The sequence below is a fragment of the Schistocerca cancellata genome, chromosome 4 (assembly GCF_023864275.1).
Source record: "Schistocerca cancellata isolate TAMUIC-IGC-003103 chromosome 4, iqSchCanc2.1, whole genome shotgun sequence".
NCBI classification, from domain to species: Eukaryota; Metazoa; Arthropoda; class Insecta; order Orthoptera; family Acrididae; genus Schistocerca; species Schistocerca cancellata.
This window is the reverse complement of record NC_064629.1, coordinates 439,879,387-439,897,331: the sequence shown is the minus strand read 5'-3', so window position 1 is coordinate 439,897,331 and position 17,945 is coordinate 439,879,387. Positions and strand designations below refer to the sequence as shown.

General features: G+C 42.8%; 1 protein-coding gene across 2 annotated transcripts in view; it reads left to right on the top strand.

Annotated features, from left to right (window-relative positions):
- Positions 1–2,158: 2,158 nt before the first annotated feature.
- The window catches only part of LOC126184856 (pancreatic triacylglycerol lipase-like), a 452,695-nt gene continuing 436,908 nt past the window's right edge, over positions 2,159–17,945 (top strand). For both annotated transcript variants that reach the window (XM_049927467.1, XM_049927464.1), the window contains exon 1: positions 2,159–2,210. The gene's annotated coding sequence lies outside the window, so the exon portion shown is untranslated. The remainder of the gene's footprint in view (positions 2,211–17,945) is intronic.

Here is a 17,945-nt window from a genome sequence, read left to right as displayed (position 1 = left end):
GGGACAGTTGATAGTGTTCAACAATAGATGAGAGACAAATTTCGAAAAGCCATGTATTTTCAGTGTGCTACACAGCGGTTGAAACTAGTGGCCATTGATCTCAAGGCTGTGCTATAAGACAGAAACACACTAGGAACGGTACAGTAAGCGATCAAATTTCTTAGGGAGAGCTCTTTTGGAAGGAAGAAAGTTGCAGACATTCCGGATCTGTTTGAAATAAGATGATCTGAAAAATATAAGTCTGTATGATAATTTTCCCATCATTTCATAGCCATCAAGGAAGCACCTAGCAGTATTGCTATTGATCATAAGGCGAATCCAGAAACACGCTCACGAGCCTTCCAGTTAGAAGCTGCGACATTGTCTGTAATGTTTACTGTGAGCCTCAAAATCATATAAAGGAACTGCTCACACCTCTAGCCAGTTGTTAATAAATTACCGTCTGTGAACCTGTACGCCAGTGTCTAAGAAAGGAATGTTTGAAAATTTTTCGGAAGCCCAAAACCGAATCGAAAGATACATTTACTGATATTTGCACTTGAATTTGAGAAAATTGACATGCAAATGCCTACATCTTCTACCAAAAAAAAAAAAAAAAAAAAAAAAAATCATCATGTAAATATTCCTGTGTCCGACCTGCTTTATTACTACAAAGTAGCTCTTAACATTACCTACTTATTCCTTATTACAGAAGAGCATCTTTGAAGTCTGTATGTATTAATTGTTCGCAGATCGTAAACAACCGAGATAAACATGACTCAGCCACAGATAAGTTTTCTAAAAGCAAGTAAAATCTTCACATTACTTTTTGTGGGCGGTAATAGATATCATTATCCATTTATACGACTGTAATGTAGCGGTTGTTGATTAAACCATTTTAGCTTAGTAGCATTCAACGCACTTTACAGCAGTGTTCACATAGTACAATTGTAGTGTTTTTTGTATGCTAATAAGCTGTAAATATTGAAACTAGATGTCTTGGTGTAATTATAGTCTCCCATCGCAAAGTTCTCCAAAACTTGGGTAGCATTCAACGGTTAACACTTAATTTCAATTGCAGTTTTTATTATCAGCTATGCTATTTGTTCTTTGTTGTATTTTAAATGAAGAAATATAACAGTGGGAATTTCAATTTTTGAAGAATATTTCACACTATGAAAAAGGGTTCCATTAAAAAGTTACAAATTACCGAGCATTATCCACTATGTTTTGCAAACTGCAGCATTTTATACATTGTAGCATTGAGCGGATTAAAGAGTTTCCTTAGCCTCATATGAGAGCCCATGCAACACAGCAAAAAAACAAAAACGGAAAAAACCGCTTCTGATGCAGTCTGCCTCTTTCAGTTACACCCTAAGAGTCAAAGGCGTCCGATGGAATGGGATGGATATTTGCGTCGAAGGAAACCGCAACTTGGCGGCCGGTGTCGCCGAGCGGTTCTAGGCGCTAGTCTGGAACCGCGTGACCGCTACGATCGCAGGTTCGAATCCTGCCTCGGCCATGGATGTGTGTGCTGTCCTTAGGTTAGTTAGGTTTAAGTCGTTCTAAGTTCTAGGGGACTGATGACCTCAGTAGTTAAGTCCCATAGTGCTCAGAGCAATTTGAACCATTTTTGAAACCGCAACTTATCAGGTCGCGGAAGAAACTGACAGCGTAATTCTTCGCAGTCAATGAGGAATGGTTTTTATACACTTTCCCATTACGATATCTTTTTTTCTTTGACAAGCTGCAGCGTGTCTTACTGAAGAAGAGGACAGTACTACACGCAAGTGACATCCAATTGCACAACGTTGACGAAAGACCACATAATGCACGGTGGACAGAAGAAACTTTGGCTGCTGCAGTAAACAATAAACATTCATACAGTCCCAACCGAGCGCCATCGGAAACCTTATGCTTGAAGCACTAGAGACTATCCGTGTGCGAAACAGATTCGATCAAATGGTGAGATCCACACAGAGGGTTTACTTGGCACACGCCCGGGAACGCAGCTCCAGCGTGTCGTCAGCGAGGGCACTCGCTCCTAGGAGTGGAATGTAAGCGATGCAGGCCTCCCTCCAGCTAGCGGCCAGGTTGGCGCCGGCTGCCGCGCGCGGCGCTGCCAGCGCGGGACGCAGCTGCTAGCCGCAACAGGTGCGTCGCGGCACCAGTCGACTATCGGCTGCGAGCGAATCCGAGCGCGCTAACGCCGACGCCGGTCAGTCGCCAAGGTAATGTCGCCTGCGCTTTCACCAGCTAGCCAAATCAACATTTGTAAATATGACTGCCCTGTATACCAACGGCTGTCTTAGCAGCGTTGCTCAGAGGTAGATTAATTTCGCAATCAATTCCATTGTCGCAGAAAGCATCGTTTTCATACTTCGATTTTAATACATCGTTACCGAACTCATTGTTCGTTCATCTGTTTCTGGTCGTTGTTGAAGTGATTGTTGTTCACAGTATAATAACTTCATAGGAACATCAGAAGAACTTCTCTTTTTTCCAATTTCGGAAAATGCTTCGTTATTGTACAATAATCTAAATATCCAGAGACATAAAAGATGCATCAGTACACACACACACACACACACACACACACACACACCAAAAGACAGAGTAAGAGAAAAGAACTAATTGTTAAAGTAATTTTTTAAAATAATTCCACAGTTCTATTACGTCATAACCGCATTTATAGAGAATATACAGTGCTGCTGCTGTGGGCAAATAAGATGACTGCACCACCACGAATAACGACAAAACGTTCTTATTGCTACCACCGTGGACGTGGCAGTGTATTCGCTGTCAGCGGGTCGCATCGAACTGCGGTTTCAAAACCAGCGCCTTCTTCCCACACGTGACGTAGATAGCCACTCAGAGGCAAGCAGCTGAGCAATACACGAGCGACATCTTGCCGATCGTCAGCTGATGATAGTATCTGTAGCAGACGACACGAGAACTCGTTACATGTGACATCGATGTGTTCTGAAACTCCTGGAAGTATGAAATGCCAACTCTTTTCTCTGTTCTCATTCGTATAAGCCAAGTGAAAATATGTGACTTCATAGTTGCTACCTGTAAAAGTATAATTAGATGCTTGTTTTTGTAATGCAATATGTGTTTTTCGGTTGAAATGTTTCATAACCTGACGAAGCTGCTATGTTATTTAGCAGTGACGGAAGCACTGTGACGTGCTGTGTTTTGGAGGGAAAAGTGATATTTGTGAAATACAATTTTAACTGTTTCTTTATTTCTTCGTAATTGTTGATACTTTCCATTTGCGCTCGTTACATGGACGAATAGTGAGAGTTGCTGAAATACAGAGTTAGGAACTTTAATTTAGACAACATTCGTAGCACACGTTAAAATAAATTACCTCCGAAAGCATTCAGAAAACGGGTCGGGTTCAAAGTGTGCTCTTTGTTGTCTGTCTGAACCTTCGTGACAGCAGCGTCAGCAAAAGAAAGTCTGCATATAGATAGACGCATACGATAAAAATATTGTCACATGACTCCCAGCTTGTGTGCAATTATTTTGATTTGACGCTGTTTCGGAGACTTGCAAGTCAATTTCGCTACTTATATTAGTAACTTGTACTTCGGCAGCTAGCAAGGCTAACAAGTAGACTATAGAGGTAACCTATTTATTTTAACTAGGAATTAACAACCTTTTTAATATATGCGATTAGCGATTCAGTATTTCCACTTAAAATTATGCAGAGTAGCAATATAAAATTTTCTATGAGAAATGCCACTTGAAGATAAGTCGAGAGTATTATTCCGTGACTTAAAGGAAAATGAAAGGTCGTATTGAGGCGTCAGAGAACAGTGCATTAGCCATTGCCATGAAGATTTGAGATGACTTTCACAGTTTCATGCGATCAGTGTCAGTTATGATGCAAAGCTCATTGTTCTGTGAGTGGTAGCTCTGTAATGACGTATTACTCGGCCAACGTCATCATCTTTCTTGGATAACGCCAAACTGCTACAAATAAAAAATATTCGTCTCTCAGTATCTACAGTTTTTCTACAGAGGTTCGTAAATTGTTTCAGTCTAAAACTGAAAATAATAAGATCAGATATGACTCTATTTTAACCCCGAACATGACCGCACTCGATTATGAAGTCAAATACCTTTCCACTTAACCACCAGTCCTTCATGTTTTGCTATAGCGTGTTAAAGCATTTCATAGATATCCATTTTCAGTAATGATGTGAATAAACTCAGACCAAACAAAAGAATGACTTTTGTTTGGCAACAATATCGTTCGATTACATGCACCCGGTACTTGGGAGCTTCAGATCGTCTCATGTGAGGCAGAACAGCCTCTGATTTCAGAACCTACCCATAGTACGGCTCGGAGGCAGATTGGATACGTGTCAGGTTACAAAACAAAAGGTTTGAATTTCGATCTTAATTTAATAATAAGTCTTTTAGTTATTTATCGCTGCCTGCGTCACTTATGCTGCACAGTAAAACATCGCTAACTAATGGTCGCTAGAACCTGATTTACATTTCACTTAGCGGTGGAGACCGGAAACCTAACAATGCGACTTCTGGCGGGGCCACACTGGCGTATCTGAATGGTTTAAACTTTGCGGAAATGCGTTCGTACGTGTTAGACAAACTAACTGTAAATGCAAACTGGCTGTTGAATTAGTGAATTATTATTAACACGTACTGTTTCACTTAGTAGATTACGTCTTTTGATGCAGGGGTATATCATCAGTTGATTTTCAGACGAGCTTTGGTAACAATATAAAGCAATCACTGTCGACAAATTTGTAATATTTTAAATTAAACTACAGTGCCAATTAAAAATGGTTCAAATGGCTCTGAGCACTATGGGACTTAACATCTGAGGTCACCAGTCCCCTAGAACTTAGAACTACTTAAACCTAACTAACCTAAGGACATCACACACATCCATTCCCGAGGCAGGATTCGAACCTGCGACCGTAGCGGTCGCGCGGTTCCAGACTGAAGCCCCTAGAACCGCTCGGCCACACCGGCCAAAGATAGAAAAACAAGCTGCCGATGTCCTGAAAGCCGATGATGGTAGAACTGGCAATGGAATAAAATAGCCGGCCAGTGTGGCCGAGGGTTCTAGGCGCTTCAGTCTGGAACCGCGCGACCGCTACGGTCGCAGGTTCGAATCCTGCCTCGGGCATGGATGTGTGTGATGTCCTTCGGTTGGTTAGGTTCAAGTAGTTCTAAGTTCTAGGGGACTGATGACCTCAGATGTTAAGTCCAATAGTGCTGAGAGCCATTTGAACCATTTGAATTAAATATGTTGTTGCCTAGGAGAAGGTGTGCTTTTACAAGAATAGAAATTTGTTTCTGTGTTCTCAGGGTAACTGCCATCTAAAGCAGAAGTCCCCCCTCAGGCTGTTAAGCAACTACCATGAAAAAATCTGGGCGCAGATTGTTCATTGTGAAATCTATACTCTGTGGACCGAGTACGCTACTTGCAACTCCACGAAGTGCATTAGTTCGACGTGAATTGGAAGTCGGCAGACCAGAGTCACCTGAAAAATATCCCATTTTACGATAGTAAATCTATGGCACACTTTGTTTGTGAGGCCATCTCTGTTACATCTGTGAATTTTACGTCGGAATTATTAGAGAGAATTTTATCTGCTGTCGCCAATAAAACTCTAACACTTCGTTAACGCGGTTAGGTATTTGGTTCCCTGGCACTACATAAACATATATAATCCGCAAGACACTTTACAGTGTGTGGAGAAGAGAATTTCGTGTACCTGTACCGTTTACCTTCCTCGCCTACTCCAGTCATGACCTTCGGTGACTCAACGTATGAACTCGAATGTGTCTGATTTGTCTGTCATTGTCAATTCTCGATATGCTCGTGGGATAATGTAATATGTTGCTTGACTCTCCTTAGAATACACGCCTCGCAATGCACATTCCTCTTGCAGTGTATACCAGTGGAATTGGAGGACCAGTTTCATGATGCTCGTGCGTTTACTAAATGATTCCATGACTAAACCCACGGTTCTTCTTTTGATATTCTCTATTTTCCCTATTAATGAAATCTATTACGGTCTCTAAACTGAAGAGCAACACTGAAGAATCTGTCGAATAACAGTTTTCCAAACTGTGTTCCTCGCAGATGAATTACATTTCCTGAAGGTTCATCAAATCCATCTCAGTCTATAAGATTCCTTTCCTACAACTATTTTTTATGTGATCGTTCCACTCTGAATCTCTTCTAACGCATACTTACTATATATTTTACGAGTGTGCCTATTTCAAGTGATGGAACGTCAGTCGACGCTAGTAGTGTAATCGGCCGCGTGTTTACGCACAATTTGTTACAAATATTTACAGTTAGGGCCAACTGTCAGTCCTTTCACCAAGCTTCGATCCTCTGCAAATCTTCCTTTCCGCTACAGTTTTCTAGCGTTGTGACATCGCTCTATGCACAATCAGCCTCACACCACACTTCCCCACCAGAGTCTTGTGTAATCTCGCCGCTGCCCTACCATTAGATTTATCAATGATATGATCTGTATGTACACTTTTTGTTTGCTATCCTATCGAAATGAGATTTCGACATTGGCCAGCGGGGTCAACGGTTCTGATGGCGCCAAGAGCTTGAGCTGAAACGTCGCCACCAGTAAACACATCCAATCAATGTTCCAGCATAGCACACTGAATCACGCAAATCCGTCACTAGGGCGCCACGACGCCACACAGTGTGACTGGACCGTTTGATTGGGCAGTCGGCTGAAAGGCTTCCTTCCTCATCAGCTGCCTCTAGATGTTTACTTGTTTTCTTCAACAGTATCGATTCCGACTGTCCCAGTTTCGCCCCCGCATCAACCATACCATCGTCTTGACCCACATCATTTCAACAGGAACTGTTTCATGTATTCTATTTCTAATATTTACCAAAATTTCAAAACTTAAGAGACATGCGCACAAACTACAGTTGAATGCAACTAGAAGAAATGAAGTAATCTTTCAAACAAACAATTCCTATTTTTTTTCCATCCTTGAGGCATCTGCCTTTAGCCAAATAATTACGTGAAATTAGCAGGAAAGGCTACTGGAGCCCAGAGGCATATGACGTGAGCATCGTAGAGGCGGAACTACTCTTATTCTAGATGTGAAGAAACGATAGAATTTGTGGTAATGACTATGGGACCAAACAGCTGTCATCGGTCCCTAGGCTTACAAACTACTTAATCTAACTTAAACTTACGCTAAGGACAACACACACACACACACACACACACACACACACACACACACACACACACCAGATGCCCGAGGGAGTACTCGAACCTCCGACGGGGGGAGCCGCGCGAACCGTGGCAAGGCGCCTGAGACCGCACGGCTACCCCGCGCAGCTCAGAAGCGATCGCCATCAGTTATTTCACAGGTTGACATTTCCACCTTATAGACTTACGGGATATCTGAATAAGAAGGATGTTAAGAATACTAACAACTCCGTAGAATAAACGGGATTCAAAATTGGTTATGGCGAATGAGGCTGCCATAGGAAGCGAAGGAAGAAGAGCGGAATCGTCAAAGACTATAATCTCTGAGAAAGGAACGCCAGGAAATATGGATCCTTGAAACAGTGAAATCTATTCCCCAAATCAACTTTAAAATGTACAGTTGCATAAAATCAATACCTCCAATTGGAAGTCATTATTAGAACGTAAACTTAAGAATATTAAAATTTAGTTTTTTTCAGAATTTTTCTTTTATATGAAATGAAAATGCTCATCAAGAAGCGTTAATGAATATAAGTTCACAATTTGGAGTGATAGAGACTTTTTTCATTTTAAGCTCGGCAAGACTTCTCTGCCGCTAGGGACTTTGCCTGTTACCTCAATCTTTTCACCTCCAGTAAGTACACTACTGCACAAAACTTAAGGACGAAAGTAACTATCGCATTATGTGTCACTGCTAAGAAACGAAACTCGATGAAACTTAACCACACACAGAAAGCAGCAAGGTCTGCTACCAGTATAGCACAGTAAGGAGCTACATGAAATTATCAGTGAGAAGAAGAGAAATGACACTTTTATTCACAGACAATAAATACACAGAAGTCACTGCGATGTAAGATGGTACCCACGACACAGGGGCGTGGTTCGTAACGTACGTGATCACCACGGACGGCACTGCATGCTCTGCAACGAGCTCCCATGCTGGCCACAAGGTTGATACGGAGTTCTCGTGGTAGGGCGTACCATTTCCTCCACCAGTGCGCTTGACAACTGCTGGATGGTCACTGGTGCATGTGAACGTGCTGCAATAACTCTCCCTAACGCATTGCACACTTGCGCGATAGGATTTAACGAGGGAACGGGCAGGCTAGTCCATTCGCCGAATATCCTCTCCTTCCAAGAGCACCTCCACCTGCGCAGTTCGTTGCGGTCGCGCATTGTAACCCATAAGAATGAAGTTAGAGCCGAATGCATCTGTGAAGTATGGGTAAGGAGTACAGCGTCCCAATAACGTTTACTGGTGAGCGCACCGTGTTCAATGATTTGGAGGTCTGTACGCCCATGCAACAATATGCCTCCCCACACCAGAACACCTGGACCCCCGAAACAATCATCTACGATAGTTTTACTGGCTGCATTACGTGTTCACACAATCGCCATCTGAGAGTACGTAAACCCCGCCTTTTGTAAGGTTCATTGGACTATCATAAATCGCGGTGACTTCAGTGTGATTACTGTCTTTGAATAAAAGTGTAATTTCTGTTTGTCTCATTGCGGATTTCTTTCAGTTACCTTCTGTGCAGTACTTTACTTTAGCAGTTAGTTCTTTCTGTGTTTCATCAAGCTATGTTACTTGGCAGTGAGACATTATGCGAAAGTTGCTTTCGTTCTTTAAGTCTCGCACACCAGTGCAGACGGTAACAAGAAATTTACATATACGAGAACGGACGTGGAACATTGCCAGTAACTCTCACTACCTCTCGAACAAATGTCACAGTTTCCCTCGCTTCTGTGACTCATACGGCTCGGATTTGCACGGTTAGCTTGTGATACTGTAGTTGAACTTCGGTCCAGAATAAACTCTTGTAATACAGGAACCAATCTCATAAATTTACTGTGCGCTGAAAGTACATGTAAAGAATTGCACAACTAAGCCCTTCTACAGACGTATGTAACCAATGCTATTGATGCGCTATTACTGCATGATATGGAGTGTCACACAATTTATCATTTGATTCCAGATAATGCAACGTTACGTGTAGAAATTAAACTCTCTGGCCATGTACTTCAGATTCTCGCTCTACATATCATGTGGCGTGACCGAAAGAACAATTTGAGACGAAGAACCAACTTCAAAAACCTCAACCAATGTCCCTACAGTGTTTCCCAAACATTGACTTGAGCACTTAGCTCTCCTGATCCAAACCGACTGGTTTCATTTATCTGAGGGCGTTTGCCTAATGTGGTTTATCGAAATCCTAATAGATTCAGTTGGGAGAATACGTGGGCCGCGTGAACATGTTCGCACTAGCATCGAGCGAAGGCGTCAGGGGCCAGAAGTGCCCCAGTGCTGCAGCACGAAACCTTCATCACTTTCTATGGTTTAGTTCGTTTCCTGTCGCCATTACCTTGAATTATAATGCCTACTTTTTAAATGGTTTTTGTGTTCTTCCGACCACAATCGGTAATTTTTACTTCCTGTTTTATGTTTTCTTTCCATTACATGAGACATTTCTTCAAAACTGCCGTTACGTATGGACCTCAAATGATTTCCGGAATGTCGAGGGCCGAAAATTCCGGTAAGTGTTCCTCGGGTGGTGTTGGTCTCAATATTTTAGACGCTACGAACACGCAGCTTCGTTACAGTACCTCGTAGTTTTACGGCGTTATTTGGTAACACACCGAATATTAGCTGACAAGAAAGGGAGACAATTAACTGTTACATTCGACGTTTTTCTTACTAACTAAATTGTCACAGAGCCTCTCGCCAAACCTTTGCCATTAGCCACATAGCTTCTCTTAAAAGTTGCGGTAGTCCACATCTGACCGAAAGAGGTGGCGCAGACGTTGAGGCACTGGAGTTTCTTCGTGAGGAAGAGCTTTCACATCCCTGCCTGCCCATCCAGATTGAGATTTTTCTATGGTTTCACTAAATCACTCAGTGCTGGTATGGTGCCCGTCGTCAATGGGACGTTAAGTCGTAATCATTATTTAACACTTGAACCAACCCCCACCTTTTTTTCAGTAAACGTGACATTCGCCTCTGACAACGTTTTGTGTATGTGTAAAAATTCAAACTGTACTCTGGTTCTCATTCCTCGTAAACTGTATGTTCCGCTGTAGAAAATTGCTTGGTTTTGTTCCGAATTAGAAGGCAATCAATGACACACAAATTGAAATGCCCAGAAAAATACCTTTTTGTTGAAGCCAACCTTCGGACTGGGGAAATCTCTTCTTCTGACCGCCAATTATATGAACCATCCAGGACTCACAAAGTCCCTCTTAAGGTGTCCCTTCGTGGACCAGAATTACAAGTAATGCCAGTTCTCAGGAAGAAATGTTTACTAAGACCGGCTGTATCACCACCAGCTCCGTTCGCGGCGGTATAAATTAGCTTGTCATGTACTTGTAGTGATTCGCTCTCGCAGGTGACGTCTCTGTGACTGGGAAAAACCACAGAAGGCCTCAGTCATAAGCGTCAGCTGTCACTGCCTGCCACGATGAAAGAGAGCGCAGCAGTTCAGAGTACGTGACACGACAGTTAATATTTATTTGGTCCCGACAATGCTAAAGAAGCAAGCTAACGATCTCTTGTACTTCGTGTAACTTCAGCATTCACACCTCTGTAGCTTAGTAAAACCTGCTTGTCGTTTAGTCATTTGTTTCAATAAATGTAAAATTTCTTCATTGCACTGAAGATTTCTCTCTTAGCAGTGACGTCTCAAGGATAACAGACAATATTCTTTCAGATATTGTAAAGCCATTGCCTCGTTTATGCTATTTGGATAGCGGAACACTGTGAGGGCTACCGATTGATGTCAGCTAAAGGAGATTAAAGTTGCCACATGTGTCTGTGTGAATGTTCGCTGGTTTTTCTCTCTCGGTGCAGGTACTCTCGTTATAAGCACGTAAGGACGATCCCAAGACTATTCGATTAACTAATAGGAGGGCATGCTCTTTGCTGCTTCTTCGTAAACCGAGAACGTGACAGCAGCGTTAGTGCCCCACATATTACGACCTCGATTTATGATTGGGTAACTATATCCACCCCTCCTAATCAAATCTCATCACATATTCGACCAAAAACTGAAAAAAACTGAGATACAAATGTTAGTAGATTATCGAAATATATGGTTGATATTGAGGATACGGAATTGGAAGTTACGGAATTGGAAGTTATGTTCACCTGCTTCAATGTTGCTCCTTGCAAGATGGGCTCCACGTTGTCACCAGTCACGAAAATTTCATTGTCATTGGCCAAAGTAGAGTGCTCATCACATCCTATAGTGTACAGTACCCTTCACGAACAAGCGATTTACTAACTTTCAAGTAAGCAGTAGCGCATCTGTTAAACATCGCAGTTCCATTCCTCATACTAGAAGATGTGTGTTTTGCGATCTCTTGAGCATGTAATCATAGTACGCGTACACAGCGGTTACTTTTAACGTCTAACATCCGTGGTTGACTTCGAGCAGTTCGTATGGTTCAAATGCGTACAGCGTCTGCCAGATTACAAAATAAACATCCCCCGGGCAAATTGGCGGCTAGCCTGAGGGAGTTTCTACGCTGGTTCCCACAGCCGTTTTGCATAATGTCGGCCTGACTTCATTTTCGCATCACATTAACAGTAAGGTGTGAAACCACATGGAACAAAAATTACACAATTCACGGACTTTTGATATGCACAACACATGTCCCTTTATCTTGTCGATATCTGCAACCGTTTTTCCTCAGTTGTTATTTCAGTGTCGTTTACATTGTAGAGAAGAATAACTATTCCTCAAGTTCTGTAACTAAATTTTATTTTTGTTTCAAAACCTAGAATGTTTCACCTCTTTTTTTATCTTCAGTAGTTTTTATAAATCAAATATTTTTGTGTGTCTATTGGCTGATCTGCTAGCATTTCTGGACTCAAACTTCCCAGTATAAAAGTTTAATCTGGAGTCACCAATAAATACATGAAATGTATTCGCAATTGCGAATGCGAACAACCATCACATGTGTAAGGGAATGACAACAGTGAAAATTTGCGACGGACCGGGACCCGAACTCGGATTTCCCGATGTACGCGAGGGATCACGTTAATCGTTTGGCTATCCGTGCACCACTCACGGGCACACCCAAACTTCCATATGTCGTCGTCGCCGTTCCTGAGTGACAACCTGTACCCGTACACGCCGCAATATCATATCGCACCAATAAATAGTTAATTTGATAACAGATGGAAGTGTAGAGGGTAAAGGTCATGTAGAGAGATCGGGGTTTGTCCACAGTAAACAGTTTCAAGTGGATGCAGGCTGCAGATGCTATGTAGGGATAAAGAGACTCCCACTGGATGGACTACATTGGGGAACTGCATCAAATCCATTTCTGGACTGCATGTGTTGTTATTTTCTGACTGCATAACTCCGCATTACTGCAGCCTTCATCCGTTTGAACGTGCTTACTGTTCTCAAGCTTTGATGCCCTCTACAGTTTTATAAGCACGAGGATTAATTGTCGCATCTCCTCGTGCCATCAGTTCTCAATGTTATTGAGGTCTTTATGGTCTAGTTTGGAGGTAAGGATGATCGTTTTCCACCTCCATCATCGCTACCTGATCTTGCCACTGTTTTGCAGAAAGAATAGTGTAAGAATCGCTTGAAAACCTTACAGTATCTGTATTTGTTCCGAGACGATTGGAAACTGTTTTTAAAGCAAACGGTTTTCCTACACTGTACTGGGCATGGTAATGCGTGTATGTGGTGTTTCCATGTTTTTGTCCACCCTGTGTAACTGCTCATGCAGAACTGGCCAGCAAGAGCGATGTGTACGTCTTCAGCAGCTCCAATCCTGCACATTGGAACTGGATCGTCTTCCACTCATCACAAAAGTCACTCCTGCATATCTAGCGTGGGTTGTGTGCGAGGCCTTCCTTAATTCCTTGCCCTCCTTGCGAATGATCTCGTGTTTGCAAGTCGCAGTAAGAAAAAGCTATTTTTTTTTTTCAGTTGGAATGCGGCAGATGTCGTTCGGTATACATGACACATCCCTGTCTATAATTCAGTTGACTAAACCGTAGCAGAATACTTTGCGACTTTCGTGTGGAATAATACGAATCCGTTTTATTGTTTACTTTGTCCACACTCCGCGGAATCACCAACCTTGTTCTGACGCCATCTGGAATTTCTGATATTGGGGGACAGATGTCTGACAGCAGCAGCACAGTCGTAGGACTAAGTACTGACAACCTAGCTAGGGTGGCAGCAATGTAGTGTTTGTTCCCAAGAAACAATGAGGGTAGGTAGTAATAGCGTACACTCCAATATTCTCACAAGAGGAGCGCTGTCACATGCCACACATCTACACGGCAGCGCCCTGTCAATATTTCTCGCACTCTTTGGCAACATTTATTCACAGGACAGCGTGTATGAATCCACGTTCCATGTGAATAAACCACTAGCTGTTTTAATTCTGCTGCTTCATCTTCTCCTAAAAATTTAATTTTTTGCAACTGTCATCTCTTTCGCGTACGTGACGGCTCATTTATTCTGTTACCTTTTAAAACCGAATCCCATAGACAAAATAATTGTTATCAGAGTTTCTTTGCTAGCTTTGATGTCGAGTTCTGAGCGACATTCTGTGAAGTTTTCTCAGATTTGGTGTTTCTTTGTACTGGTGATGATGTCTCAGGAGTTTATGCCTAAATATACATCAATCCAAAACGTCAATGGGATATTTATTGTGCCTACTTCGCTTCTTTTCTTTGGGATAGATAATTTCCTGTGTGCCTCCTGCCATAATTTGCACGCCACAGACTTACTCAACTTTAACACTTTGCTTGCACGTTTCCTCACCTCTCCTTCAACGCTGCCACTTCCTTCTCATCGACAGTGCATTTAATGATGTACGAGCAAGCCATCGTGGCTGATCGCGAAGACACAGCCGCGATTACCAGCCATGCTTGTGCTGCAAGTTAACAACATGCACTACTTTGAAGTCGAACATGACTGTACCTAGTCATATGACCAAGGTGTTTCCCGCTGCAGCTGGGTCTATGATTTGTTTTGGCGAAGACAAACACGACGACAAAGAAAAGAAAAATTAACATTAACAGAAAGTCGACCAACAGAGATTACCGACAGTCCTCAACATCTTCAGCTACGTCTGCGTTTACATCTGCACTCTGAAAGCAGCAATGTGGTGTATGGCAGATGATATTCTAGTGTACTTCTGCCACTTCACCTCCTTCCTAATCAAGTCGCGAATGCTGCGCTGAGGGAGGATTGTTAGTAGACCTCTGTGTGAGCTCTGATCTTTCTAAATCTATCTCCATGTTTTTTTCACGAGATATACGGTACGTAGGAGGAAGCAAAATACTAATTGGTTCTGGTAGAAGCGGAGGTTCTTGGAATTTTAGTAATAAATCACACCGTGATGCTCAATGTCACTCTTGTAACGTCTGCCATTGCTATTTGGATTATCATTTCCGTGACGCTTTCGAATCTGTGTTGAAACGCGCTGCAAGTAAAATGACCCATATCTCAACAAGTATTAGTTTCCAAACATATGCTTGCAGGAATTTTTCTCTGGGTTTGGTCAAGGCCCCACAATCCGGTTACTGGTCTACTGCGGACAGCGGACAATTTAAACTGCTCCTCGGCGGACTCTGTCACAGTAAACTTAGGCGCCTTTGATTATAACGCACCTTCCCTTGAGTTATTTCACAAACATAATGTCTCATGTAACTATGTAACTACAAGATAACAATTTAATTTTTGAAGAAAGGCAACTAGCCACTGGTTACCCTTTTTTTTTTACGTACTGCATGAAATCTGCCATAACTACTTGTTCACCAGCTTATTACGTTAGTATGAGCACGAATTGTAACATTTCGCTCTTTAGTGTTCCAAATTTTTGAAGTGAGATGTATTTAGCATCACATGACTCTTCCGTCATCTGGTGGACTTCATTATTATCCTTTCGTGCCATATGCAGTGTGCTGGTGAATCCTGATAACGAACCGTGTGGTGTTTCAGCAATATCTGAGCTATTTTACAACACCACAAAATGAAACGTTTCGAGTCCTGTGTTTACGAGTACTGTCGAAAATACCTGCTACAGTTAAAAAAGTAAACTCACTGATGTATTACTTCTGAAAATGTAAGCGCTATTACTGAAAGTCCTTAATATAGAACATCTAAACATATCTACGTACCTTTGAAAGGTAATTTGTTTCCTTTCCCAAATTTATTTGTACAGGCGAACGCATCACAACTCTTCACCATTTTTCTTCACGTATAGTGGAGTGTGTAAACAGTACAAATGACAAATGATTCAAATGGCTTTGAGCACTATGGGACTTAACATCTGAGGTCATCAGTCCCCTAGAACTTAGAACTACTTAAACCTAACTAACCTAAGGACATCACACACATCCATGCCCGAGGCAGGATTCGAACCTGCGACCGTAGCGGTCGAGCGGTTCCAGACTGTAGCGCCTAGAACCGCTCGGCCACACCGGCCTGTTAAACAGTACAGTTACGGCTAACAAATACTGTAAGTGTTCATCAGTAAATATATAATGTTCGAGCTGTGTCCTTAACAAGCCACAGTACACTTCAGCTTAAGCGACTCTCACAATGCCATCCAGCCAAAGGTTCAAAATATCATCCGCCTGCAGTGGCTTTGTGGATTCTGCTTACTGTTACAAGATCTTTGGGTTTGACCGGTAATATCTCGTGTGAGAATACGAGAGGCTTCTTTTAACCAACATGTATAGACCAAACGAGAATTTTAATAGAAAAGCAGGTGTATTTCAGTGATTGGTTGCTCGCCAGACCAGATCTGCATTCGACCCTTTCCAATAGTTTGGTACCATTGGCGTGTGCCGTTACGTCACGCTAGCGTGTGTAGCGCTGGCGTGACGCAGCGCATGCCGGCGAGAACCGGCCGTGGCACCTTGGCCGTGGCCGCAGCGCCCGGCGCCCGGGACAGGGAAACCTAGTCCCGCAGCGCCGCTAACCCAATCCTTTCTCCCCTTCAAACCGGACTCGATCTTCCGAACACAAGACATGTTGGCGCACGTGTCGGCGTACAATGCCGCTCTCTCAGTGACTCGTTTCTCTTCGTGGGATTATACTCGCGCATTAGCTTTGATAGAATCAAGTCTGCACTATCCTCGTAAGTGGCCTGCGCTCTGTTGACAGTGCAGTTGGAAGATAGTTTTGTTTTGAAAAGTGGACACTCGTTGTTAAAGTGGCAGCGTTATGTTGAAGTAACGCTTCAACGAGAGCCTGTTGCACGTGATTTCTCATGGCTATTGAGACGCAGTCTCTTCAAGGGTATATCTTCATTGTCTTCTCACGAGCTATACGTACTAGTGGAGGCAGAAGAACCTCATTTGGTGTGGTTGGAGCAATTACGTTAATCTTAACTCCTTCTTCTTCCCAGCGTTGTTCCGTAGTCACGAGTTTCGCTTTGTGGGTCAGCATTCGCCACTTGTTTTGATCAGCTGCTTGTTTTGGAGGTACGTTTCCAATACGTATATCTTATCTAAATTGTGTGTATCTGTCCACCGTCTTCTTTTTTTTGCGTCTTCCTCGTCGTCTTCGTCTATCCACTTTGAGCTTTTAGACAGCAGTATCACTCTGCCTGGTGTTATTTTCTGTACCCGTCTACACCACGGAGGGCGTTCATTCAGTGACAGGCTCAACGCTGACCAGCTGCTTGATAGTGCTGTTTCTTAAGCTTTTTGTCAAAGTCATTCCAGTATCCGCAGCAGCATCCACATTTCCGTGCCATGGAGGCATCGCGCAGCGGTTTTCGGCGTTGGACAACATCTGTGCCATACACGGCAGCAGTTCGTACCATCGTCCTATACACTTGGACTTTAAATTGAAATGAAATTTCTCCATCTCATAGAATTCGTAGCGCTATACACCATTTACGACGTCCATGATGCTTGGTTATGACACGTACGCTATATTTGTGCCATCATCATTACACCGGTACAAACGGCATTCTAAATACCACACCATATCCTAATTCCTCTAGTAACCGAGCGAGGTGGCGCAGTGGTTAGCACACTGGACTCGCATTCGGGAGGACGACGGTTCAAACCCACGTCTGGCCATTCTTATTTAGGTTTTCCGTGTTTTCCCTAAATAGCTTCAGGCAAATGCCTGGATGGTTCCTTTGAAAGAGCACGGCCGATTTCCTTCTCTAATCCGATGAGACCTATGACCTCGCTGTTTGGTCTCCTCCTCCCTCAAATCAATCAACCAACCAACCATCCTCTAGTACAGAGGTTCCCAAACTTTTGTTTGTCACGCCCCCCTTCTGCCGAAAAAAAAACTTCCGTGCCCCCCGCCCCCCGCCCCCCCCCCTAAAAAAATATAGGTTTTTATTAATTATCAAGAAACTATTGAAAAATTTTTGATGGTGACGTCATGTAACATGGTGGGCTGTTAATGTATCGAGTCGCTGTTATTACGTCACCAGTCTAGTCTACTGATTATAAGCCACTCCTAAAGCAAAGAAAGTTCTTGGTAAACAAGGAAAAATGTTTGCGACCTTTGCTGATTAGTGGATGCGGGCCATTATTTTAAGTTGAGTGTAGCTTATTACTTTCACTCATTATCAAAAATAGTCACTCAGCCACGGTGTTAACGAACATCAATAATTTGTACGCCTATAGCGTTCCCCATTGTCATCTCGCATAGGTTGGCATTTATGTCAACGACGACATTTACCGAACAGCGACAAAGACCCAGTTCCCAGAAC